Source organism: Prionailurus viverrinus, chromosome A3 (assembly GCF_022837055.1).
Source record: "Prionailurus viverrinus isolate Anna chromosome A3, UM_Priviv_1.0, whole genome shotgun sequence".
Lineage (NCBI taxonomy): Eukaryota > Metazoa > Chordata > Mammalia > Carnivora > Felidae > Prionailurus > Prionailurus viverrinus.
In genome coordinates, this window is record NC_062563.1 from 96,910,815 (window position 1) to 96,937,917 (window position 27,103).

Below are 27,103 nucleotides of genomic sequence, written 5' to 3' on the forward strand. Positions count from 1 at the left end.
CCCAGGATTATTTCCTACATCATATAACTCTCATCTTTAAACAATACAAAACACATATTCCCTCTAGCTGCTTCCATAATTTATTTCTCTTTACCACAACACTCCTTGAGAAAACAAAACAAAGCAAAAAACTCACTATATTCTTGCCTTTCTTGATCTATTTTTTCCCACCATTCCACATAAATTAATCTTATCCAAGATACCAATCATGCGCACAATACCAAATCAAACGTTCGTTGTTTATACCTCATTCACTTGACTGACCGGCATTAGATTCTGTTGATCATTCTCTTTATGAAACACTTGGCCTGGATTTCTGAACATTGCAAATTCCTTCCTAGCTTGATGTATGTAGATTCTGCTAGATTTTCAATGTAGATGATTTTATTGCTTGAAAATATTGACAGTTTTATTTCTTCCCTCCTAAAGCTCATACCTCATATTTCCCCTTGAATTATTATAATCTAAAGGAAATTTGAACCATACAGTGATTTTAAAAAAAGCACCCCAAGTTTTGTTTCTGATATATGGCAAATGTACTGTTCTTCACTGAATAGATTTGGGGTTTTGTTACTTGGCATTTATTAAGTTAAAAGGATTTTTTATGTAACTCATGGTTTTTGAGAGTTTGAAAAAAAATGCTGGACTTCAGACAATACATTTTTTGCATCTGTTGAGACTACCACATATATATATATTTTTTTTTTTCTAAAAAAAACTTGTATAAAATTGAGATTATATGTATTGCTTGAGCATTTGCTAGATCCTACCCGTGAAATCACCCGGGCCTATAGGAAGGTCGATAATGTATTATGACATTATTTTCTTTACTGCTTATTGGTTTTGCTTGAGCCAAATCTCTGTTCTCTTTAGAGTAAAATTCCTTGATATAATTGTCCCATCCTGACTCAACGTAGAGACAAAGAAATTTTATTCGTCAGAATACTTTTGTTTTGTTTTGTTATTGTCCCTCTTATTCAGACTTTCACTGAGACAGAGCTTTTGGAGAGTTCCGACTTGATGCAAGATTCTCGATTCCACCACACCTTCTTCTATCGGTTCAATGACTTCTCTGCTGTCCCTGTGGCAACCATTGTAATCTGCACTGCTGTTAGTAGTACTGTAGTTCTGGCTCTGTTGTGCTTACCACTCGAGATTTCAGAGTTGCAGCTTTGTTTTAGGCCTCCATGAATTCTTCTTGACTTCTTTTGCAAGCTCAGCTGTACGTGTAAAATAATGTTGTTGTATTTGCATTTCCAACTGCTTTATAGCAGGAGTGATTTCATTCCAAAATATCTGATTGCAAAATATAGAAGTCCCATTTACTGTGACTTCTCTAAAAATAATTTCTTTTAATAATAGCAAGATGTTGCAAAGCAATGACCTCCTTCTAACATCCTATTTATTTTCATTTGGAATTTTTCTTGAAATTAGGAAATATATATTTTAAAGAAAAATAACCTGTGTACCTAGACCAATGAACATATGTCACTTGTTCGCCCAGAAGCCTTCTATGCCTGTCGACCATCATAGCCTGATCCAAACCGCTCCTTCCATCAGGTGACCACCCTTTTAACTCTTGAGTGAATAATTCCCTGCCATTTCTTTATAGTTGTACCACCTGTGGATGTATTCCTAAATAATGCATTGTTTACTTTTGCCTAGCTTTTAACTTAATGTTTTGTCTAACTGTGCTTGTTCTTGATTTTTTAAAATTACCAAGATGTTTAATTTCTTTCTTAAAAATGTTTATTTATTTTGAGAGAAAGAGCACATGGTCATTCAGAGGGAAGGGCAGAGAGAGAGGGATAGAATATCAAGCAGGCTCCCCACACTGTCAGCACAGAGCCCGATGTGGGTCTCGATCTCAGGAACTGAGATCATGATCTCAGCTGAAATCAAGAGTAGGACGCTTAACTGACTGAGCCACCCAGGTCCCCCTAAGATGTTTAATTTCATGTTGACCTGTGCAGTTATGATTTTTATGTGAGGTGTCATATATCATTTTTATCAATTCATTAAGATGTTATGATTATATATACAGTTTTACATTATTAAAAATGTTAATATAAGCTTTCTAAACATATCTTCTTGCACAAGATTTGTTCTAGATACTGACATACCTGTGAGTTGACATGCTGGATCACAGGACTTGTGCATATTCAGCTTTGCTAGAAAGCCCAAAATGTTTCTAAAAGGATTTTATCAATCTACACTCCTGTCAGCAGGGTATGAGAGTTATTAATTTGCTAAGTATCTCAGTCAACATTTAATTTTATCAGTCATTGAATTTTTTTTTGTTTTTTGTTTTGTATTTTAACTTGCATTGCCCTGACTACTAGTGAGTTTTACCATCTTTTCATGTTTATCCCTTATTCATGTTTTCTCTTCTATAGTTAAATGCTCACATTTTCTTTTCCATGAATCATGCTTTTTGTTGTTGATGAAGATAGAAATTCTATATATATCAGATACTAAGTCTTTATTAGCTATAGATGTTGCAATTTTTTTTTCTTTTTGTCAGAGTGTGGTGTGTCTTCACTTTATTTATGGCATCTTTTAATGAACAAAAGTACTTTTTTAAAATTGAGGTGTAACCAACATATAACATTATATTAATTTCAGGTATACAAAATAATGATTCGATATTTGTAATGCTGAGAAATGATCATCACAATAAATTCAGTTACCATCCATCTTAGGATGGATTTACTCTGTTAGCGACTTTCAAACATGCAAGAGAGTATTACTAACTATAGTCACCATGCTGTATGTTATATCTCCATGACTTATTTATTTTATCACTGGAAGTTTATACCTCTTGACTCTCTTCATACATTTCACCCATCCCACACCTCCCTCTCCTCTGGCAACCACCAATCTCTTCTCTGTTATCTATGAGCTGGCTTTTCTGTTTGTTTTGTTTTGTTTGAATCAATAAATAAGTGTTCTTAATTTTAATATAATTGAATTTATTTTTCATTATAGTTTTCATTCTTTTGGAGTCTGGTCATGTCATCCTTAATCAGAGATTAAAAGTACTCTCAAATACCATTAGTGAGGTACTGATTATTACGTTCAATTAGTTTTTCAATACTTTTGTTGGTGAACATTACTTTTGTTAATATAACTTTTGATACATTTGGTTATCCCTTTTTTCTTAAAAATACTACTCCTTTTACTTAAGTGAGTACCTTTTGGCTTTCCCTCTTCTGTAGATCTTTGTCTATTAAGGGGGTCATATTTTATCACATGTCATACAAATGTTGTTTTGTCCATTGTCTGTTCTTATTCATTGTTCCTCTCATATCCTATAGTACTTCTGAGTAACTTCCCTCACTCACATGATTTCACTTACCACCTCCCAACCAAATCACCTCCTATGGGTTCTTGGGCTCATATATCCAACCTCAACCAGATATTTCCACTTGGATATCATCACTATTTTTCTTCCCTACCTATGTTAGAACAAATTAGTTAGAGATCAAAACGTTAGCTTTATTATAGAATAGCTGATTAATGAACGTGGCTTCACACCCAGAGTGAAGGGGCAGGCTGACACTCTCCTCTCAATTAGGCAGACAACTCTGCCGAGTCAGAGGCACAGTGGGGTGAATGGTTCTCCTCCACAGTGTCAAAACTTCTCCCTCTAAGCTAAACCACTCACCAGAGGAGCATATCATAAGACACTTTATTAGAAGGCATGCATATCCAAAAGATAACCTCAGAACAGATGTTTTCCCTCAGAATCATCAATAGATAACTCCCATTTACATTCAGTGGAAAGTTGTGAGTAAAGGATGAAGAAAGAGGCAAGGGGAATTTATTTAGAGAAAGTCCTAGATCCAAGAAAAATATTTATCTCCTAACAAAACCTTTCAAATTTTTCAGTGGGTACCTGTCACCTACAGAATTTTATTTAATTTTCCAGACATCACCTTCTTCTACCCACATCCTCTGGCCTCCACCATGTCTAGCATCAACTCTTGCTATATATTCTTTTGCATTTCAGTCTAGCAGCACTTACCTACCCACAGTTTCTAGCATTCTTTGTGCTGTCTTGACTTTGTTCTAGGTATCCTAACTGTCCATGCTGGAGTATCCCTAAATTGATCATACAGATATCAGTTATTGATCTAACTCCCATATGTATTCTTTAAGTCTGAGCTTGAGTACCTGAAAGCTTTTGGTTTCCTCCACTCCAGCTGCCTTAAATGACCCTTGTGCAATACTATGTTCCATTTTCTAAGATTAAATTTCCTTGGTTGTGTTCTAATGACCTATTTACGTGTATGTCTCTCCCATGAGGCTGTAAATTCTTCGGAGTAGTTATCCCCAGATACCAAGAACACTGCAGACATTCAGAATGTTTGATAAGAGGAACTCACCTTCCCTTAAACTTTTGACCTGTTTGTCTAATCTGAGTTGCTTTCCACTTGGATTTGACAATAGGTTTGACTTCGTAGCTTTGATCCCTTTCATTTTTTCTTTTTTAGATATGAGTCTACACTGAATATTTCCTGGTCTAGGTCAACTCCCACCTGATTACCTGTAGGGCTGCATCCCAAATACACCTACACCTGGGCCTGCACTGGACCCATGAGATATGAAACCTCCCTTATGTCTCCTCCCTCCTCATCTGCTCCAGAGCTTTCAGAGTAGAACTCTACATAGGATTTTTTTTTTTATTTTTTTTTTAACGTTTATTTATTTTTGGGACAGAGAGAGACAGAGCATGAACGGGGGAGGGGCAGAGAGAGAGGGAGACACACAGAATCGGAAGCAGGCTCCAGGCTCTGAGCCATCACAGAGCCTGACGCGGGGCTCGAACTCACGGACCGCGAGATCGTGACCTGGCTGAAGTCGGACGCTTAACCGACTGAGCCACCCAGGCGCACCTCTACATAGGATTTTAAAAATGAAAACTGTCCCTGATGCCTATGTTAAGGAGTGGGAGGCACAGTTCTTTCAGCAAACATTTAAAAAATGTTACATTCAGTATTCTTTTCTATTTTTTACAGTGTGATCAGGTGATCATGCCAGCCTAGCAACAGAAAACTGAACACAGGAGCAGTGTTCAGAATTATAATCAAATAAAAATTTTCAAATTAATCTGGCACATACTTATATTACACATAACCATTATTGTGCATATGCTAGTATGCACTAGCATATTACTATATGCTAGTAATAGTAAATAGTCCTCACAAATAACTCAGCAAATATTACTTCCTCATAGTGAAACTAAGTATTATTATTTGTTCATTCTCCAATACCTAGAAGCAGCAATATATGTTGACAATCCCCTGATCTTATGTATGTGCACTTTAATTTTTTTCTTTTGCACATAACTATACTTATTTTTAGTGAAATCTAGGATCTAATTATTTTCCCTCTATATCCTAGAATTCTATGGCTTTTAAGGCTAATGATGCCCTTCTTACCTGATAATTCTGTAGTGGAAGAGACCTCTCCTCGCTTTATACCCTTTGGAACAAGATCCTATAAATAGCTAATTTATCAAATGGCCACCTGGAAATCACCAAATGAGAATGCGAAAGTATCTTTTCAGCCAAAAGTGGTGCATAGAGTGACTATGTCAAATATGGTTCATTGATTGTAAGCAACAAACACTAACTTCATTTAAGACATAGTGTCTGTGAACTTACATGGGCCCTTGGAATTACATTGAGTGTTATAGCTGAAGTTGTTTTAGATGAGTAAATTAAGTAAAGCCTTTACAAGCTGTTGGTTTTCTTCCTCAGTCATTTATGATATGTTAACTTCAGCTAGGGATCTCTATGGATCAACCTATTTCCAAAAATATGTTTACATGATCATATCAGTACTTAAACAGTTACATTCCATCATCAGCTAGGACTATAATGCTGATAAGGTCCATTTTGCTTCTAAGTTTAATTGCTTCCATTTCCATTCCACAGTCTTAAACTTCCCTCAGTTCTACTGAGAAGAGTATTCAATTTTAACTATAAACCTTCCTACCAATAATTTTGGTCAATAGAAAATAGCTATAAGTTGTGTTCTAAACATTTTGGTGTTTGCCATATAAATTTATTCCTGATGATAAGAAAAATAAGAGTCTTGTGAAACACTATCAGATAACACAGTGAAGTAAAGTATAGGAAGGCAGGAAACACAATATTCCTATTTCACAAACATTTACAAATCTTTGCCTACATTATGCCAATTTTTCTCTGACCTCATAAGTCATTTTTGTAGGTTAGCTATAAACTGAAGTTTCATTGGCCAATCTAGCAAACTGTTAAAAAAATAATAAAGCAGCCAATGCATCAACACCTTATTTAATATGGAATGTGCTATAAGTGTAGATATCTCAACAAATTGACCCTGATTAAAAATAATGACCTTACTTCCTTAATTAAGCATCCACTAAATCAATCCATTATTTTTAATAATATAAATTAATAAACTACGTATTTCTTCTTGGATATAACTTTGATTCTGCTTTTCACTCTGTACACAATTTTGAATGCAAATTCCTGTTTCCAAGTGAACAGTAATGAAAAGAGGGTCATGACCTCCTCAAGCAAGGCAGCTCTTTTGGACAACATTTCAGAAGTCCTCTGGGCCCTCCAAGAAATTCTGATTACAATTATTAGGTTATAACTTAAAAAAAATCAGGATCTTGACTTTCATGTAAGAGATTTGACAATGTTGTGCATTCAACTAGAGTTGTAATTCATTAACCCACAGAATGACTCTGTGACCTTGGTTTTTGGGAGTTCCAGCCTGCAGTTATAAGGAATAAGAAATTATTTCAGTGTATCTCATACTTTCCCAGTTTCAGTTCCTGACCTGAGGCAAGGATTTTAAGGTTAAAGTTTGTTTTTTCTTGCCCAGTTATTTAATGCCATTTAGAAACAACCATTCTATCTTTTTTTTTTTTTTTTAACTCCTCATTTACTTTAAATAGGTGGAATGGGAACACCTATCTTACTTCCTCAAAGTTTCAATGGTGACTTTATCTTAGGTTCATACAAATAAGAATCATTCAACATGCACTGTCAGTTTCCTAGCCTCACTATGTACATAGGATTTTCACTGTATTTCACCTATTTTTAAATTCCAAACTATGAAAAATAGGATCTTTGAGGATCGATTGACTATATCAATTGTTTACTTACAGTTGTTAAGTTAGCCAGAATTCTTAGGTTAAAAAGCAATAGAAATGGGCTCTTACTAAATTAGAGAAAGTGGGAATATTATCTGACATATATTGGGGTATTGCCAATAAATGAAAGGAAAGTTGACTATGAGAACATTAGTGAGGATTTGGACCAGGACATTTCTGGGTTCAATTTTAGGAGCTCAGGGACACCTGGGTGGCTCAGTAGGTTGGGCGTCTGACTTCGGCTCAGGTCATGATCTCGAGGTTCGTGGGTTGAAGCCCCGTGTCGGACTCTGTGCTGACAGCTCAGAGCCTGGAGCTTGCTTTGGATTCTGTATCTCCCTCTCTCTCTGTCCCTCCTCCGCTTGTGCTCTGCCTCTCTCTCTCAAAAGTAAATAAACATTAAAAAAATAATAATAGTAAATTTTAGGAGTTCCTATATTGTTGTAAAGTAAGTCAGCTCCACTGGCTATCTATTACAATGCCCAAAGTAGACCCTTTGATCATTTCTTAATAGGTGAAATTGTATATGAAAGAAGGAGAGAAAAAAATAATGTGAATAAAGTTTAAATTTCAGCATCTGGAAATTATGACTCAGAACAGAGTGGAGAAAGCATAAGAACATACGTTTTTGGACTTCCTCAATTTTAATTAACAAAATATTATATAAGCAGAAATGTCCATTAAGTAGTTTAGAAAATTGGACATTAGAGTATATCTGGAATAGGATAAATATTTGGAAATTATTTTATAAATAATATATTTGAAACCCTATAGTAAATGAGGGCTTTTCAAGAAAATCTATGTAGGAAAAAGGCCAAGAAAGAAACCAAGTAGATACCAAAGTTTAGTGAAATATAAGGATGACTAAGATAAATTAAGTAGTTAGATCTAGAAACAGTAGTCATAGAAGGAAAAAGAGAACAGTAATAGAATTATAAAATATCAGGGAGATATTTTGAGAAACAATATTTTATCCTATAACCAATATCATACACACCAGTAAAAATTAAAATTATTATTATTAAAGTAAAAATGAAGAAAATGGTATTTGCTATCATTTTTATTATTGAACATTTTATTATTTTATTATTGCTCTAAAAGTATGGCCTGTGGCCAAAACAAACAAACAAAAATGGCCACAAGTTGAACTCATCCTTTTATGCATGTCTCTTTGCCACATGACATTTTAGTGCCTTTCATTAAGAGATGGAGTGTAATCTACTTCACCATCACTTGAATTGGATATGAGCTTTTCTTTAGCAAATGGCTAAAAGTGTTCTTTAGCAAATGGCATAAGCTCGAAAGTGTTAGCGCAGTGAGGACTGTCCTCTTATCCTCTCTTGAGAACACTACAATCCACCATCATGGAAATGATCCTGGGCTTGCCTGCTAAATAAAAAGAGACACATGGCCAAGTTACCCCACCATTGCCATAGCTAACATGGAGCCAACAGCCAGACATTTGAGTGATTTTTATTCTCTATTGGTTCACTCTTGACTTTTGCAGTATTAACTCCCTTACATTTCTATATTTATAAATTGTGGTTGATTACAATGGAGAAAGATTTTATAGTGACAGAAAGAGCACTTAGGTAGAGAAGGGAGAGACAGGGGCATAAGGTGACATGCTGTCAGCCTCTTGAAGATGCTACATAATTGTTGGTAAATTCAGTAGTTTAGAAGGCTACATGTATATGAAGAAGGGAATCAACCTCTGCTAGAATATGTGCATTTTCTCTAACAAGTGTCTGATAAACTTTAAGTAGTCAGTTTGGTTTTCTACACCTTTATAGTTTTCTAAAAATTATGGAGAGATAGGATTTGCATCTTCCTTTTATATATGTAAAGATATTCACCGAGTAGGATATTATTAATGGTGACCATAATATAAGCAGTGAGAAGAAAAGACTGACAAGCACTCAGTAGAGGTGGCACTCAGCCACCTCATATTTATTACTCTGTGCTCCTAATATATATCCTCCTAATATATCACCTCCTAAGGGTCTGAAATAATACAGAAAGGATCAGTAAAGTTCTGCCTCAAAAGACCATACATAATTTATTGACCATATGATGCTAATAACATCATGAGAACAGACCAGTGGCTCAAGCCTGGCTCAAAGGAACATCTTTTAACTGAAGTAAGGATAACTTTTCACCTTGGATAACCTTTGACAATAACTTCCCAGTTCCGTCTTTTCTCTCTCCCTAACAATACACATTTCATGATAAAATGGCAACAAAGTGTGGAAATATGAGTCTTTTAATTTGCTCTTCAGTGCCACTTCAGAGGAAAAAAAATGTTTTCAGAGGTATCATCAAAAATGTTTAATTTTTTTTATACATTCTTCGCACATTGTGCTCTGTGGTATCAGGCAATGCATATGAAGACTTTCCAGGTGGATTAAATTTCTATCATCACCAAGGTACCAAAACTTAACGTGGGTTAGAGGCCATGTTCAGAGCAAATAGGTAATATAAACCTGGAAAGGAAGAAAGCCTTCATATTAATCATGAGAAATATGGCCTAAAAATATTGGAAGGCAAGAAAATATGCAGGCACTTACCAAATTGTTCCAGTTGGATCTGACAATACTATGAGCCTGTATTCATAATAGCTAATATCCACCCTCCTTGCTGTGGTCCTCTATGAGCTGGTCCAGCTTTCTCTCTAACCTTATGTTATGTGATCTTCCTTTCACCACTGCTCATCATGCTCCCCTCTTATGTTGTTCTCTACACAGCCTGGACCAAAGTATTACATTATCCTATTTTACTTTCACGTTCTTTCTCTATGTAAAATTGCATTAATTACTCCATAACTTAATGCCTTTACTCCCATAGTATAAATTCCACAAGAGCAGAAAACTTGTCTGTTTCATTCAGTATCCCCAGTGCTCAAAATTTTGTCTGACTGTGGGTGAAGTAACTCTCTAATATCCTAGATATAATAAGGGAATTCAGATCCTAACCATCACACTTGTTCTGGTGGAGCATTATGGTAAGAAGTTCAGTAGAGCTATAATGATGCCAAATATTTCAAGTCAAAGACAGGAGGTGAAATGGTCTTCATGCAGATTCACCTTCTTAGACAGCAAACCCAGCAGTGTTTCCCCAAATTTCTTTTATATGTTCTTCTACACATAGGATAGCTACTCTTTTGATTACCATCAAGTGAAAGGGGAAAATTCCAGATGGAAAAGAAAGTATGTGACATGAGCAATAATCATGCCTGAAGCAACTAAATCTGGATGGATTTTGATAGGAAAGAGATCATTTTGGCTAAATTTGATCTAAATACTTGTCTGTGCAAGTATTCTGAAACTGTCCTCTTCCCCTGCTTAAAAAGCATCTAGAAATGTATCACCTCACTAATGACAGTTTCTTTCCTAGTGATATTATTTTCTCATGCCTATGTGACAAGTAAATGAATTGACAGGATTAACTTGAGATGCCACAAATGAGTAGGTGTGAGCAGTACCTGTGTGTGGATGTGTTAAGGGGGAGTGGGTAAGAAGGGGTAGTGTCCAAGTAGCACTAGGCCAACACCTTAGACTGCTTGGAGGTGGTTTTCTCAAACAGAGGTGTGAATCAGTAGGTAGGCCACACACCTTCTTGACATTTGTGCCTGCAAAACTGTGAGTGTAGGTGCTTACAAAAATTAAAAAAAAAATTCCAAACAACAACAACAACAACAACAACAAAACAGCAGCTGCTTTCATAAGAAAAATATACTTGGGGCTAAATTTAGCCCTTGGAGATAAAGACCTAAGCAGAAAACATCCACTTCATCTCTTCACAGTGCAGAAAGAATTGACTTGGATCAAGGCTTTGTAGGGTTGGGGAGTGTAGGTGTTTTGAGATGGGTAATCTTGACCTTAAGTAACATTATTCAGAACTTTTAGACCGCATCTGCAATGTTTCACTACTTAGAAAGAAATCCTGACTCTCACATATCATTGCTGGGTGTATAAATGGATACAATCATTTGGAGTACCATTTGGCAATAGCTATCAAACTGAAAATGCATTATCTCTTTGCCCAAGGATTCATCTGCTGGGAATTTAGTCTGTGGATTACATTAACATAAATACATGTATGGGCATGGCCATTGCAGCATTGTTTGTATTCACAAAGAACTGAAAACAATTTAAATGACAATCAGGATTTTTAAAAGTAATTCATGATACTTTTGCACAATGTGAAGATTATGCAGCAATTGAGAATAAAGAAGTACGGATGTGCATGTGCTGATGTGAGAAGATATGGGAGGCATTTGAAGTGAGAAAAGAAACTTGTAATGATCTGAGGATAGTATGATCCCAAATTTGCTACACAAGCATGAACAGAACTTTTAACTTTTAACTGTTAAACCAGCTAAAATGTATGTCATTTGTTCAGAGAATTAGCAATAGGTCAGAATAAACAGATCCCTGTTGTTACTTACATTCTTGACAGATGAGTTGCCCATTAAGAGAGAAGGTGAAATCTTATTTGTGTTAGTTAATTATGCAACCCTTCACATGCCCTATTATCATGAATTCTAAGATTTACCTTTGGAATGCCTGTGATCCTCTCCAGTGAAAACATGTGTTCATGTACTTCACCATTATCTTACTTTAAGTCTGGACATGCATGATTCAACAGATGAAGCTTGCCTCTGACCACTGTGAGCACATGCCAATCTCTCTTCCACAAAAGTGATAAGCCTGACTTCCCCAAGTTGAGTTATTATAATCTATCTTTTCTCTTAAATTCACTGCAAGCCCCCCAAGTATAAGGTGGATCTCAGAGGGCTGTACTGATATAGGTTCCAGAATTTGCCACCTCATAGACCTAGAAAACCCATCTGGTTCCACAGCTACTAAGGTAGTAGGACAGCTTCAAAGTATAGAAATTTATTATACCTCACTTCCTTAGACAATCAGTCAATTCACTGTACATCTACTCACTGTTTGTGATTATAAGGTGATTATCTGTTTATGTTAATATGGTGAAATAGCTTGTACATCTCTTGGCAAGTAAGAATAAAAAATACAAATTGAAATTCTGGCATGCATTTCTTCTGGTGAGGCATCCTACTATATATGTAAAGGAAAGGTTTATAAATATCAGTAGATATGTAAATATATGTGCTTGCTTTGCAAGGAAAGTTACAAGAAGGATATACAAGAAACACTTTAGAGTGGTACTTCTGGGAGATGGGAACAGTGAATTTGGAATACTTCTACTTTTCATTTTTAGATTCTGTAGTGGTTTACTTTTTAATGTCGTTATATTGTTTATGTCATCATAATTAAAAACGCAGTGTTCTGTTTGCTTTCTCATTTTAACCAAAAATAGGAGGACAAGAAAGAAATAGTAGTACTTCCCTTAGAGAAATTTCCAGGCATCTACTCTTAATTCCTGGCAGGGTTGACTCTGAGCTTCCTGCCTGCAAGTCAACTTGCTCAGAGCTCTAAGGAAGTTCCCTTAGATTTGATTTTATGTCAAAACCAATCATAGTAAACCTTGTATTTAAAAGGCACTTTTAGTTTATGAAAATATGTCTAAAGATCTCTCTCTCTCTCTCTCTCTCTCTCTCTCTCTCTTTCTCTCTCTCTCTCTCACACACACACACCTAAACAATAACACACACAGCTTTCATTTTTCCCTTATTTCTCAGACAAGGCAATGGATCTAGAGGATTTAACACTGTATTATAGGCGGGCTTTAAACATCTATTGTTCATTATGATGAAGTGAGACATGAATATATCAGGTAATGAGAATAATAAGTTAACAAATACACTATTGATATCACCTGGGGCCATATATAATCCAGGAGGATTTGCTGAGTCTCACAACATTTGGAGAGCTATCTCTATGAGGAATCACATTCAGAGTCTAACACACTTTTTTAATATGCTAAATTGAATTAAATCTCTATCTTTGAGTGGCAATAGTAAGTCATTCCAGCAATGTCTATTGCACAAATTGGCCAGACATAGTAAAACAAAAAATAATTTGACTATAAAGTATATGCGTGCATGAGTGACCTCTGCTCTTTTATAAATCAGCCACAATGATTCCAAAGTCCATGTAAGGAATTAAATGTTTCCAGTTTTAGGCTTCAGGTGTGATATGCCTCCAGGAGTATTCCAAGTCAATCTGAAATGCTTCTATTTAAGGATAACTAGCTGAGTATCTTTTTCTTTACTCTAACACATACCGATGTGGGATTCTGGTGAAGGAGAGCCCTCTCTTTTGATGCATAAATCAGGAAACTGCAAGAAATTTGCATTGCCAGAAACTTTTCAACCTAAGTCAGAACTTTCATATCATTAAATTGATCCACTGATACTTGTTTTGATTAAAGCACCAGCTAACTCATAACAGCATCTGTACTCAGTGATATAACTCAAACAAGCATAATGAATGCCTATCTTTTAATTTTTTATGAAAAGACTTCATAATATATAATTAAGATGTTTTTTACATGTTCTACTGATGAACCATCTGCAGGTATGACATTTAGCATCTGTATTTAAAAGTAGCCACCTGTTACAGTCTGGTAATCCTGACTATGAATCATTTCAGATAAATGGAATGTGGTACCATTTGGATTCAGGGCTCTTCATGCATCCATCATCTTCTCGACATTTATTATTTTATTTCAGGCTATCTTTCAGGGTTTTTTAAGTTGCATCCATTGAAAAGTCTAACTGCATTTGTTTTTAAGCAAGGGAATTCTTGGTAAAGGTAAAGCAAGAGAAAAGAGTTTTTAGAGATCTCAAATTTATTCTTTCTTTCCTTTTCCTCCTTTATCAAAGTCAGTTCACACCTGCATCCAAGTACTCATGTCTTCAACTCTTGTTTTTGTCCATCAATTGTCAGGTTCTTCCTTCACTCTGAGGTGTAAATAACTATGACACTCAAGGTGATTTACATCAGATCAGTAAAAGGATCAAAGGTCTATAATAAAAGGAAAAATCACTAATGTTAGAGGATTTTGAGAATGAATTGAGATCATATTTGTGGAGATACCTGGGGTCTTTTAGAGGATATAAATATCATTCTAGGTGTAAGCTACATGTCATAGTCGGCTATTCTGCCTCTATCTATGCATAATGTCACTTCTAAATTGACAGGGCCAGAGGCGAGTTTTTGTAGAATCTAGCCATTCCACACGTACTGTGAGAATAAAAAAAAATAAAGGATAATAATAATAATAATAACAAATAATAATAATAATAATAATAATAATTTGCCTACTAATGTTTATTTGCTATCTACAAAGAAACTAGTACAACACATGATACATGGTAGCCTCTAAAACATTTTAAGTTCAGATTAAAACATAAAACATTTATTATTATTTTTTTTTTATTTTTGGGACAGAGAGAGACAGAGCATGAACGGGGGAGGGGCAGAGAGAGAGGGAGACACAGAATCGGAAACAGGCTCCAGGCTCCGAGCCATCAGCCCAGAGCCCGACGAGGGGCTCGAACTCACGGACTGTGAGATCGTGACCTGGCTGAAGTCGGACGCTTAACCGACGGCGCCACCCAGGCTCCCCAAAAACATAAAACAAATTAACATATAAGTTGCATATTAAACAGAAGAGATAAAGCAACACCTGTTTATATGCTAGATTCCTCCATAATGGCCTTTGCTGATTAGTACAGCAATAGCAACTCTATCATCTGAAATTCAGTAGGGCGCTCTGACCACATTTCCCATTATGGAGCATATTAACACTTCTGTTGTTATTTAAATATTTTATGTGCTGGTTCCTTGCAACTAGATAGGAAGTCCTTGGAATTTAGGGACCTTGTGAGACATGTGTGTTCACACACATACATTGATGAATCTTCCTTTAGAGTTAAGTTTCTATGGTCATTATATAAGGAAACAATAGCATCAAGATAAAATCAACCCTGAAAGAATGCCTTTGATTAAGTACCTGTTAAAGTAGCTGGTTTATGATTAGGGGCCATGATTTAAATGAAAATTGTAAAATGATATTCAGCAGGATGAGATGCTTACACTGTAAAAGGCTGATTCAGTACAGAGAACAAGTTGGAAAGAGCAGATTCATGTCTTCATCTCCCCTACCTACACTGTGTAAGGCAAATTTTCATTGAATACAAAGATGTGTGCAACCTCTACTGTTTAAATGTATCTCTCTGATTGTTATGTACAATTCAGGGTACACAAAATGAAATCCCATAGGGTACACATGCTACCTCTGGATAGAAAAGAGTTTACACCAAGCGGACATACATTCACCAGGCTGTAGAACATAACAGAGCTCCTAATGTGACTTCCAACTGTGGAGCTTCCTGCCCTCATGTTCCTAGTTTAGTATGAATAACTTGACTTAATTTGTCGTTTGAGAACAACCTCCCCAAATGCACTCAATTGAAAATAGTTCTGATTGTTCATGACATCAGTTCAACTTTATGAGAAGGTGTGGATGAGACCCACAGCTGTTCTGCCTGGTGCTCTGTGCTGAAAATACAGGGGTTGAGGCCACACCCTGCTCCTTTATAGTCAGAGCTAGCAGGCATGAGAAGCTCTGCAGTCAGGTTAAACTCAAACCATCAAAACAGCTTGGAAAAGAAGAGGTGCCTGGGTGGCTCAGTCAGTTAAGCATCTGACTCTTGGTTTTGGTTCAGGTCATGATCTCACAGTTCATGGGTTCCAAGCTCCACATTGGATAAGCCTGCCTGGGGTTCTCTCTCTGCCCATCCCTGGCTCACACTGCCTCTGTCTCTCTCAAAATAAATAAATAAACTTTAAAAAGAAACAAAAAGAAACTTGGAAAACAGTTTTATACAACAGGACAGGGACTTTTTTTTTTTTTTACCAGGAGGGGGATGTCTTCCAGTAGTTCTATCTTAATCTTGACATAAAATATCATACTTGGTTAAAGACTTTGTATTAGTTTTTTATTGTTGTAACAAATTGCCATGAACTTATTGGCTTGAATAATACAAATTTATTATTTTAAAATTCTGGATGTCAGAAGTCTGACATGGTTCTAAGCGGACTAAAATCATGGTGCTGGCCAGGCTGTATTCCTTTTTAGAGGATCTTGGTGAGATTCCATTTCCCTGCCTTTTCCAGCTTGTAGAGGTTGCCTATATTCCTTGACTCCTGGTCCCTACATTTATTTTCAAAGCCAGCAACCTTGCATTTCTCTGACCTTTATCCTAACCACCTCTCTCTAACTGTAGCAGGGAAAGGTCTTCTTCTGTTTTTAAGCACTCGTGTGATTAGATTCAGCCCACCTGCATAATGAGGATCACATCTGCAAAATCCCTGTTGACATGTAAACTAGCATATCCATAGGTTCTGGGATACACGTGTAGTTATCTCTGAGGCACCATTATTCCACCTACCATAGGCCCTGTTTAAATAATATGTTGATTTCAATGCATTGCCTCTGCAACTTTACTGTCCCAGATTCTCCAGTCCTTACTGAGCCTCTTCCTCAAGTTTTACTCAAGGTCCCTGAAGCTATCTCATAACTGGTCCAGAACACTTCTACTATTGCCATAGATCTACTAGTCCCCCCAATTCTGCTAAACAGAAAGAGTAATCATCAAAGTATCCATGCAAACCTATTGCTTATAATCCCATAACACCAGATTCTCTGAAACAGAGAGTCATGTCTGAATCCCGGTAGGGATACAGTTCTGTCACTGAATCCTTGTAACAGAAGGTAGAGATCATTGACTATTAAGTTGGCTGCTAGGAAAGTGTCTATACTTAACCTCTTGTAGGAGAACATAAAGAAAGAAAGAAATTCATCTTGAGGGCAGAGAAAACATGGTAGGGGTTTGATAAAATGCTAGCATGTTGAGGCTTTAGGGATACAACATTTCCTCAGCAAGGACTACATATGAATCCCATGAATTTTCCACTGGAGCCAGTCATATGTGCAGTAGAGGTAGTGACCTGATCTGTTGTATATTTGAAAGGTATTTGAAAGATCTATCAGACTTAAACCAAACTACTAGACCCAGGGACCAGGAATATATATTTTGAAAAAGCCCCTAGACTTTTATACACTTGTGGATAATATACACTTTTATACACTTGTGGATATACACTTGTGGATAATACTAAATGGATTTGATACTAAATTTCATTCAGAAAGCCAGGCCCTGAGGAATTAGAACTCATGGTTGGATGAAGATAAAAAACATCACCCTTGGTCCATAATACAGGCTTTGTCAAAGAGGCAAGTTCCATGTGAGCACTAAAGAAGTGAAATCTGTGAGGTAAGGAGTTCTGTGCCCACAGAGACTATAATACTGAAAACAATTTTTTCCTACGTTTCCGTGGAACAGATACTAGCCTGGAAACAGAAAACCTGCTTTCCAATCTCTTGTGTCATTGGCCAAATTACATTATCTACCTTGGCCTCATTAGTAAAACAAGGTTCTAAGCCATATGATTTCTATGATAGTTAATTTTGTGTATGAATGTGACCTGCGTCACAGGGTGCCCAGGTATTTGGCTAAACAATATGTCTGTGTGTGTCTATAATGGTGTTTCTAGATGAGATTAACATTCAAATCAGCAGACTAAGTAAAATAGATTGCCCCCCCCCAATATAGGTGGGCTTCATCCAATCCACTGAAAGCCTGAATACATAAAAGGCTGAATAAGAAAAATTCTTTCTCTCTGCCTGTCTTTGAACTGAAACGTTAGTCTTCTACTGCCTTTGGACTTGGATTAGAAGTTATACCACGGGTTCTCCTAGTTCTCAGGCCTATCGACTCAGGATAGAACTATACTATCAGCTCTCCAAGGTCTTCAGCTTGCCAATTGCAGATCTTGGCCTCCATAATTGTGTGAGGATATGTGTGTGTGTGTGTATGTGTGTGTGTGTGTGTGTGCACGCATGTGTGTAAGGGAATATATACCTATTCTATTGGTTTTGTTTTTCTGAAGAATCCAGACTAATACAATAATTAAAATCCCTTCAATCCCAAATATTATTTTCTGCTTCTAAAGACTAGTCTGATAGAATCTTAAATTTGGTGTCCCTCCTATGAGCTCGAAGACACATTCTATATTTTGCATATAAGCACACTTTCCACATCTTATTATAACTGCTTATCCAAAGCCTGTCTCCCACTAGACATTAGGCACATTAAGATTAGGAACCATGTTAATCATATTTCTTGTTGTATCTTTAGTATCTAGCACAAGCCAAGAAAACAGTAAACACAGATGGAGAATTTATTAAAAGAATAAATGTAACTGAAAGCTTAAAAAAACAACAATACATTTCTCCTTCTAACTAAACAGAATGTCAACCCTAAGAAAAACTTATGCTCTCTCTTGTCACCTTATTTGCACCTGGCATTTCACCCTTCAAAGAAGCAGCCAAAGACATAATTGTAGATTTTGGGCTTTCTGGGGACTACATTCATGTCAAAGCATTTTATAGGTGAAGAAATTGGAAGGAAGTGGATATTTACTAAAAGCCACTTTTGCAAAATGTATTATTTCTACTTGGCAGGACATTTTTCTTCTTTCTTTCTATTATTACCAATGGTCCATGGGGTCATTCTAGCTCCGAGCCATACATAGGGACACACGTAAACAGCAATTTTATAAGCGTATCTTCCAGGGCACTCACTTTCCAAATCTTTGATTTACTTTTGAAATTCTAGAGGAAAGTAAGACACACAAATTTTGCTGTGCTGCAAACTGATGCAGAGTAGGTTATGATATCTATATTATAAAACAGTGAGAAAAGGAATAGAGATGGTGTCCAAAGAAGAAGATGTATTTAATTTTTTAAAATGTCTTTCTGAAAATATATCATTACTATCATCTTTGACATGATGCTTTTGGAGATGAAGGTATAAGGAGTAGGGTCTGGTAAAGAATGACAACTTTTTTCTGCCAAAACCAAGGAAGTCCCATGCAAACTAGAACCAGTTGGTCACCGTCAGGTAATTAATTCATTTCAAGAGTCTCTTGCCCAGAACTCTATATGGAGCTTGTATCGAGGAAAGGATCAAAAGTGGAAAAGTCACTATGAACATAACTTTCAAACAAGGGTGAGACACATAACACAAGCTGAAGTTTATGACCCAAGCAAAAGCAGTCTGAGCATCAGAGAACCAAGAGGAGAGAGCAGTGGGAGTGCTCAGAGATGCTGGGTTTATTTTGTTTCTTAATTACACAAAGGATATGTGAATAGATTTTTATTGTGTTGAAAGGTACAAAACATGGTATTAAACAGCCATTTCACCCCTTCTCCTTTGTTTACAGATAACTAGTGTTTATAGTTTGAGGCATACCATTCCTGATAGTTCTTTATGCACTACATACATGTTATGTATGAATACAAATAATTTTTCACATAAATATCCTTTGTATACTACACATTTTGTTTTGTGACTTGACGTTTTCACATAAAAACTCACTTTGGTATTTTATGAAACATTTCAGATATGTGGTCATTTATTTAGCTATTAACCTATTGATGGTCACATAGTTTGTTAACATTTTTCAAATAATCAGCAATGACTCAAAAAGCATCTTTACACATATATATTTATGTACAGAATGAATCATTACTGTAGGATATTAAGTATAATAATGATAAGTAACATGTATTTAGTGCTCATTATGTGTCAAGCTCTATGTTAAGTATTTTGTGTCTCATTTAATCTTTACAATAAAAGTAAGGTAGAATGATTATCTCCAATTATAGATAAAAATACTGCAATTGAGGCATGATAAGTGACATGGTAAAAAGAGATGGGGATGTAAGCCCAGGTAGTAGTTTCCAGAGCTGGACCAGAAGTGCAAATGTTGGATACCGTTTGTATCTATAAATCATTCAGTAACTGAAATCCTGTATGCTCTAAGTTTGATTTCTGATTATTTTTCCTTCTAACTAAACAAGATGTTGGTCATTCTTCATTTATAAGCTTCTTTATAGTTTGTGTCACCTCATTTGCACCTGACATTTTCCCTCTGGACAAAGCATCCAGAGAACAAAGAATTCAATTTTTCTTTTGGCTTTATAATGCCAAATTTCCCTTAAAAGAGCCATAACAAACTATTTTCTAAACCACAATGAGTGAAGATAACCATTTTCCATATGTTTGATAATATTCTGTCTCTTTAAAAATTTGTTGATCTAATAATGAGGGAAAACTCATTTATTATTAGTTACTATTAGTTACTATTTTAGTTACCACTTTAATTTGCATTTTTTGATCACCATTATAAATTTACGTCATTTACATTTTTCTATTGTAAAACTTCTGTTTTTATCCTTTGTTCAATTTCTATGGTTTTTTCAAACTTTTTTTTATTTCTATAAATTCTTCACATATTCTGTATATTGGTCCTTTGAAATATCTTTCAAATATTTTAGAGAATTGATTTAATTTATTTAATGTTGTTGGGGCACTTGAGTGGCTCAGTCAGTTAAGTGTCTGACACTTGATTTCGGCTCACGTCATGATCTCCTGGTGTGTGAGATTGAGCCTATGTCTGGCTCTGTGCTAACAGCGTGGAGCCTGCTTGGGATTCTCTCTCTCTCCCTCTCTCTCTGCCTTTCCCCCACTGACTCATGCACTCACTCTCCCTCTGTGTGTGTCAAAAATAAATAAATAAACTTAAAAGAATTTATGTAGTGTTGGCATAGAAATAAACTTATTGCTATTAGCCTCAATTATTAACAGCCTTTCTACATTGGGTGACTCTACAGGAAGTAAACAAATCAAAGCTCCTAACGGTAATGGTAGCATATTCAAAGATTCCTGCCCTGAATGTCTTTTTGCACAGTAATTTAAAGGATATAGCTAAGAACTCACTGAACAGGATGCCACAAAATGTGTGTACTTGACACTGAGCTATGGCATTGTTAGGAATTCTCAATAGATCTATGTGCCCAACACAACTATTAAATGAAGCAGTCATTATTTTGCCTACTGAGAACTTCTGCCATTATCATCATGCAGTGTTCAGTTTTACATAGTTCGAAACCAAAACTCTTCCTTCAGTTAGAAGTAAATAACAGTCAATAAACAGGATGTTTTTCCTACCTTTAAACACCTTTGCTCATTCCTTAATGTAGTTGAATGCTATGGCAGGTTAACAGAATTAAAATAGATGAGCTTTTTTTCTTTAGAAAATTTAGGAAACATCAACTAAAGTAGAACATATGCAAGGTGTATGTCTTTATATCCCTTTGGGGATATCAAGTTCATATCTCCAAATTCTCAATGCCAGTAGAACATGTGATTTCTAGAATAATGTGAAAATACAATGGTTACAGAAAACTAAAATCTCCACTACTTGGGAGATGCCCTCACTATCATTTTAAACATGATATTTAATGGATCTTATTATTTAAAACTTTCATATATCTGGAAATATATTAATGATAACTTCTTGAAATGAGAGCTTACAGATTCACTTGGTTTGGAGAGTATAAAGTAGTACTCTCTGAAACAATGGAATAATGGCTAAAACATTAAAATAAATGATAGGGAACATTACAAAATTAATTTGTGCTTGTGAACAAGGAACCATAATAAAGAGAAAAAAACACCTGCTTCTTCCAATAGGGAAGTAACTTCTATGAGACTTAGTTCTTCACTAACAAAAAAAATAACCGGTTACTGACCGGGAGGAATGAAAGTATACTGTTATAAAGTTTTATGTATGTAATGTGGTATATTATTTAAAGGTAGACTTTCATAAGTTAAAGATGCATAATGTAAACCATAGGGTAACCACTAAATTAAAATAAATAGCAAATAAACTAATAGTAATGATTAAAATGATAGAGAGCAAACTGAAGGTTGCTGGAGGGAGGTGGGGGGAGGAATGACTAAATAGGTGATGGGCATTAAGGAGGACACTTGTTATGGTGAGTACTGGGTATTATATGTAAGTGATAAATCACTAAATTCTCCTCAAACCAATGTTATACTCTATATTAACGAGCATATAAATAAAAAATTGAAAAAGAAAAAGTGTAATCTTGAAAAAGTATGCAATTACTCCAAAAGAAGTCAGGATAAGGTAGATAAAGGAACAAAGCCAGATGACATAAATAAAAAACAAAAAGCATTTTGGTGATTTAAAAACAATTAATATAATTTGACCTTTAAAAACCAACAACATTAATAATTTCCTTAAATATAAAATAGTCCAAATACAAAGAAGAAATTCTCACTGTGAATAAAAAACTAAAATAGAACTTTAGCCTGTCTACAAAAACTTGTAAATATGAAGATAAAAATAAGTTCAAGGTAAAAGAATGGAAAAAGAAAGAGATATAGAGGTTAAATTAATATCTGGCAAAATAGATTTCATAAAAAGAAATATTACCAGGGATACAAAGACAATTACACGATGATAAGAGTCATAACAATTCTGAATGTGCAAGCATGCAATAATGGAGCTTCAAAATACATAAAACAAAAACCAACAGAATTAAAACCAGAGATAGACAAGTCTCCAATTATAGCTGTGGTTTAATCTCTATTCCCTTAGTAAGTGATTAAAAAAAAAGCCAGAAAATCAGTACGGATATACAAAAGTGGAACAAATCTATCAAATTACCTGACCTAATTGACATTTATAGAACACTTCACCCACCCAAAAGAATATACATTTTTTTCAGTCCAAATTTATGAAGATTGAAATCATAGAGAGTATGTCTCTGATAATACAGAAATCATACATAGTTTGTCTCTGAACAGACTTTGCTAGAACTCAACCGACAATAAGATATTTAGAATATCCCCAAATATTTGGAAATTAGATAACATGCTTTTTAATAATCTGTTGGCCAAAAAACTATCAAAAGAGAAATTAGAAAATATTTTGGATTTATTAAAAATATGTGAGATGCTATAGAAGTGCTTACAGGGAAATACGTGGCTTTAAAGGTTAATATTAGAAAAGGAAAGATTTAAAATCAGTTATCAAAGCTTCCATCATAAAAGGTAGAGAAAGAAAGGCAAATTTAACTTCAAGTAGAAGAAATAAAATGATAAAAACAAGAATGGAATTCAATGAAATAGAAAACAAACAACAATTAAATTCAATGAAACCAAAAGCTTGTACAATTGATGAATTTTGGCTAGATTGATAAAAATGCATAAAATTAACAAGCTAATCATATCAGGAATCCAAGAGGGAATATCACGTCAGACCCCATTCTTAACTTTGGCTTTTGCTATTTTGGACCAGAAAATTATTTGTTGTGGCAATGCTGTTGTGCACATTTTAAGACGTTTAGCAGCATCTCTGGCCTCTACTTACTAGATGCCAGTAGCAACCCAAGTCCTGACCATCAAAAACATTTCCAAACACTGCCAAATGTCTCCTGGGGGAGGGGGGCTAAGTCACTCCCAGTTGAAAATCAATGCTATAAATATTAAATAGATAAAAGGGAAGTGTTTTCAACAACACTTTAATAATAACTTTAGATAAAATGAAAAAAATCCCTGAAAAACCAGAAACTATCAAAAGTGAATTTTCGAGAAGAAAAAGGAAACCAATATAGCCTTATATGAATTAAAATCCTCAATCCTTGCAATTTAAAAATCCTCTCTATACCTGGTATAAAAGTATGACATTTTAGTAAGCCAATATTCCCACAAATAATATTTTAAAATTCCAGAAGCAACTTCAGAGTCTGGCAACTGAAGAAAAAATAGCAGTTTTAAGGGGCAGTCAAAACTTGGAACAAGTGACAAGCGTGGAGTAAGTTTTCCCTTTTCTGCAACTTTATCACAAGGACAGAGATAATCCCAAAGGCTTCAGTGTCAGACAGCTAGAAATCTCATAGAAAGACCAGTTCTGCATGAAAGAACCAGAGGAAGTACACTGGGTACAGAAGTGTGTATGCATAGGAAACACCAGAAATAAGAAAGCAAGAGAATGGTTACTTCTATTTCTGTATTTAAACCCAGCCCAAATTTCTAGTTCATCTACGAATCATAGTTACATAAGGCAAAACAAAACTCATTGGAAATAAGACTTAAGAAATTGAGATTTTAGCTGTCATACACCAGAGGCATGAGATTTTTAAATTTGTGTTTAGTCAAATTAATTGCCTACTAAAGCAACCATCCACACTTTTCAGAACAATATAACAGAACCCAGAGTGTACATAAATAATCACATCATGTCAAGGATAAAAGTGCCCAAATACATAAACATAAACATAAATTGACCATATGGCCCAGAAATTCTATTTCTAGATGGAGTATTCAAGAGAAAAGACAATGTGTTTCCACATAATGCCTTATACCCAGATGTACATGGTGCCTTCATTCATAAAAGTCATTACCTCAGAACAGCTTAAATGCCCACCAGCAGGTGAAGAGAGAAATTTGTGGAATACCTAAGTATATGAATTACCACTTAGAAATAAAAAAGAATGAACTACTAATAAAGCCAAATATGAATGAATCTCAAAGACATGCTGAGTGAACAAAGCTAGACACAAGAGTACACACTATATAGTTCTATTTTCATTTAACTCTAAAGAAGGTAAAACTAATCTATATGACAAAAAACAAAACAGTAGTTGCCCAAGGTATGGGTGGGTAGAGGGAGTCATTTGACCTGAAAGAGGCATTAGACAATTTTTTGTAAGTCAGAAATGTTCTGTAACTTGATTATGGTAGTGCATAGTTGTGCACATTTATCAAAACTCAAATGGATACACATTATAATATGTCAATAATCTCAATTAAATTGTAAAATAAGGTGAGAGATTTGTAGTAAAGGGGTCAAATACCTATGAGAAAATCTGCTTACCACAACTTCCTCTTAGATATTCAAAATGAATGTTAACTAATTAAAATCCTGATGGGTATGCAAAACAAAAAAACCAAAAACCAAAACAACATGAACAACAATTTTAAAAACCCTGTCTTTAATCAATGCATCTTTAATTCATCTCTCTTTTATAGATTGCTACTTTCTAAATTTCCCTAATAATCTCATATTTGAGTTGAACTTATTGAATTTTAGCTTTGCTTCTCACACACCTGGAATCTATGGAATTCACCTTTCTTTCTCTTTCTGCCTAACCTAGAGAGACAAATGAGAAACTCTTTGTGACTAGCTATTGTGGGAATATCAGCAGTGAACATGTGGTCCTCGACATGAACATATGTCAGCAAGAATTCTAATTAATTAGTTTAAAGAATAGATCAGAAAGTTGAATTTACACAGCTGCCAATCCTATTGTGATACAATGCCATTAACAGATTTTTGGATATTTTGCATACTTCTCAAGGATGTTGCATTTTGTGCTTACATGAATATATTTTGTCTTTTCTGTTCAATTACACCTGCGGATGTATTTAAAGTATGTGCTAGCACTAACTGAGTACCTGTGAATGAAGAGTGAAAGTGATGTGTAAGTTTAGCAAATAAGGCTGCGGAAACAACAAAGAATTAGATTTCTGATGCCTTTTTCAAGCTCCATGCTGTGGGTAAGTTGTATTCTTTTAAAATAGTGGTACTTAGGGGCACCTGGGTGTCTCAGTCAGTTAAGCATCTGACTTCAGCCCAGGTCATGATCTCACGGTTTGTGAATTTGAGCCCCGTATCAGGCTTTATGTTTAAAGCTCAGAGCCTGGAGCCTGCTTCTGATTCTGTGTCTCTCTCTGCCCCTCCCCCAGTCATGCTCTGTCTCACTCTCAAAAATGAATAAATGTTAAAAAAAATTAAAATTATACTTTATGTATTTTTATGTTTTATTAATGCACATTCATTGAGTAACATAATTTGGAAAATAAAAATAGTATTTAAGAATAAAGAAATTGCTCACAAAGTTATAACCTGGATGGAATCACTACTAATGTTATTTTACTTTCTAGACTTTAAAAACATTGATATGGGTTAAAGAGTTTTGTACTCCATCTTTTGTCTTGGCTCCATATTTTGAGCTTTTGCCCATATTGTTATAAAGCCAGTAGATATGTGATTTTTAATGGCTGCATAATTATAGAACAATAATAATATAATTTAATTATAATTATAATGTAAAAATTATATTACTACATTGAATGATTATACCATAATTAATAGAACAATTTCTCTATAGCTGAGCAGGTACATCTTTCTGATTAGTTTTGCTATTTTGAGAGATAATACAACCTAAAATACCATTCCACTTGGTGCCAAGTGATAAAATTATGGCAGTGATATCTATTCAAGGCACTATACTCACAAAAGCTTTATACCAGTCACTTAACCCTCAAACAAGATAGTATACAGATAGAATAATATTATTACTATCAACTATCAATTCATACTATCAACCATCAATAATATTACTGTTAATATTATTACTATCAACATTTAGGAGAATGATAAAGTCATTTTTACTCATTTTTATGGTTGGTAAACATATTTTACTGAGGCTCAGAAACATGAAGTTAATTGCCCAAGATAACTTATCTAGCAAGAAGTTGATTCGAGATTTTAATGCACATTGTCCAACTCCAGGGCTTAAACTCTTTACAACCCAAACATATTACTTTGGGAATACATGGACTGTAGGTGCCTATACTGACATTGTTAGCTTGGTAGGGGAAATAAGCTCCATAAACTGAGCAGTTAGGGAACATTTTAAGTTGAGGGCCAACAGAAATGGACTTGAGGTTTAATGCTATAGGAGCTTAAGGGAAATAGAGAGTTTAGGGGGCTGGACTGATTCTTGTTTCTTACATCCTGGTAATCTTGCATCTTCCATTTTTCTGGTGAGTTATTTTTCCACTCTTTTTTCACCTATCATTTACCCTTTTTTTTATTCCTCTACCTGAAAGACTTTTCTTATACAAATCTCACATTAGGCTTGGATAAAATAATATCTTCTCGTTCATGAAATCTGTACTAACAATTCCAGCCCATCAAGTATATTCCCCCAGCACCATTTATTCCTACC

At 35.1% G+C, this 27,103-nt stretch overlaps 1 long non-coding RNA gene across 1 annotated transcript in view; it reads right to left on the reverse strand.

The window, feature by feature from the left end:
* Window positions 1–8,391: 8,391 nt before the first annotated feature.
* Window positions 8,392–27,103, reverse strand: part of LOC125162650 (uncharacterized) — a 61,247-nt gene continuing 42,535 nt past the window's right edge. The window contains exons 2-3 of the long non-coding RNA XR_007151120.1: window positions 13,976–14,106; window positions 8,392–8,542 (exon numbers count right to left, since the gene is read on the reverse strand). This is a non-coding gene — a long non-coding RNA (uncharacterized LOC125162650). The remainder of the gene's footprint in view (window positions 8,543–13,975; window positions 14,107–27,103) is intronic.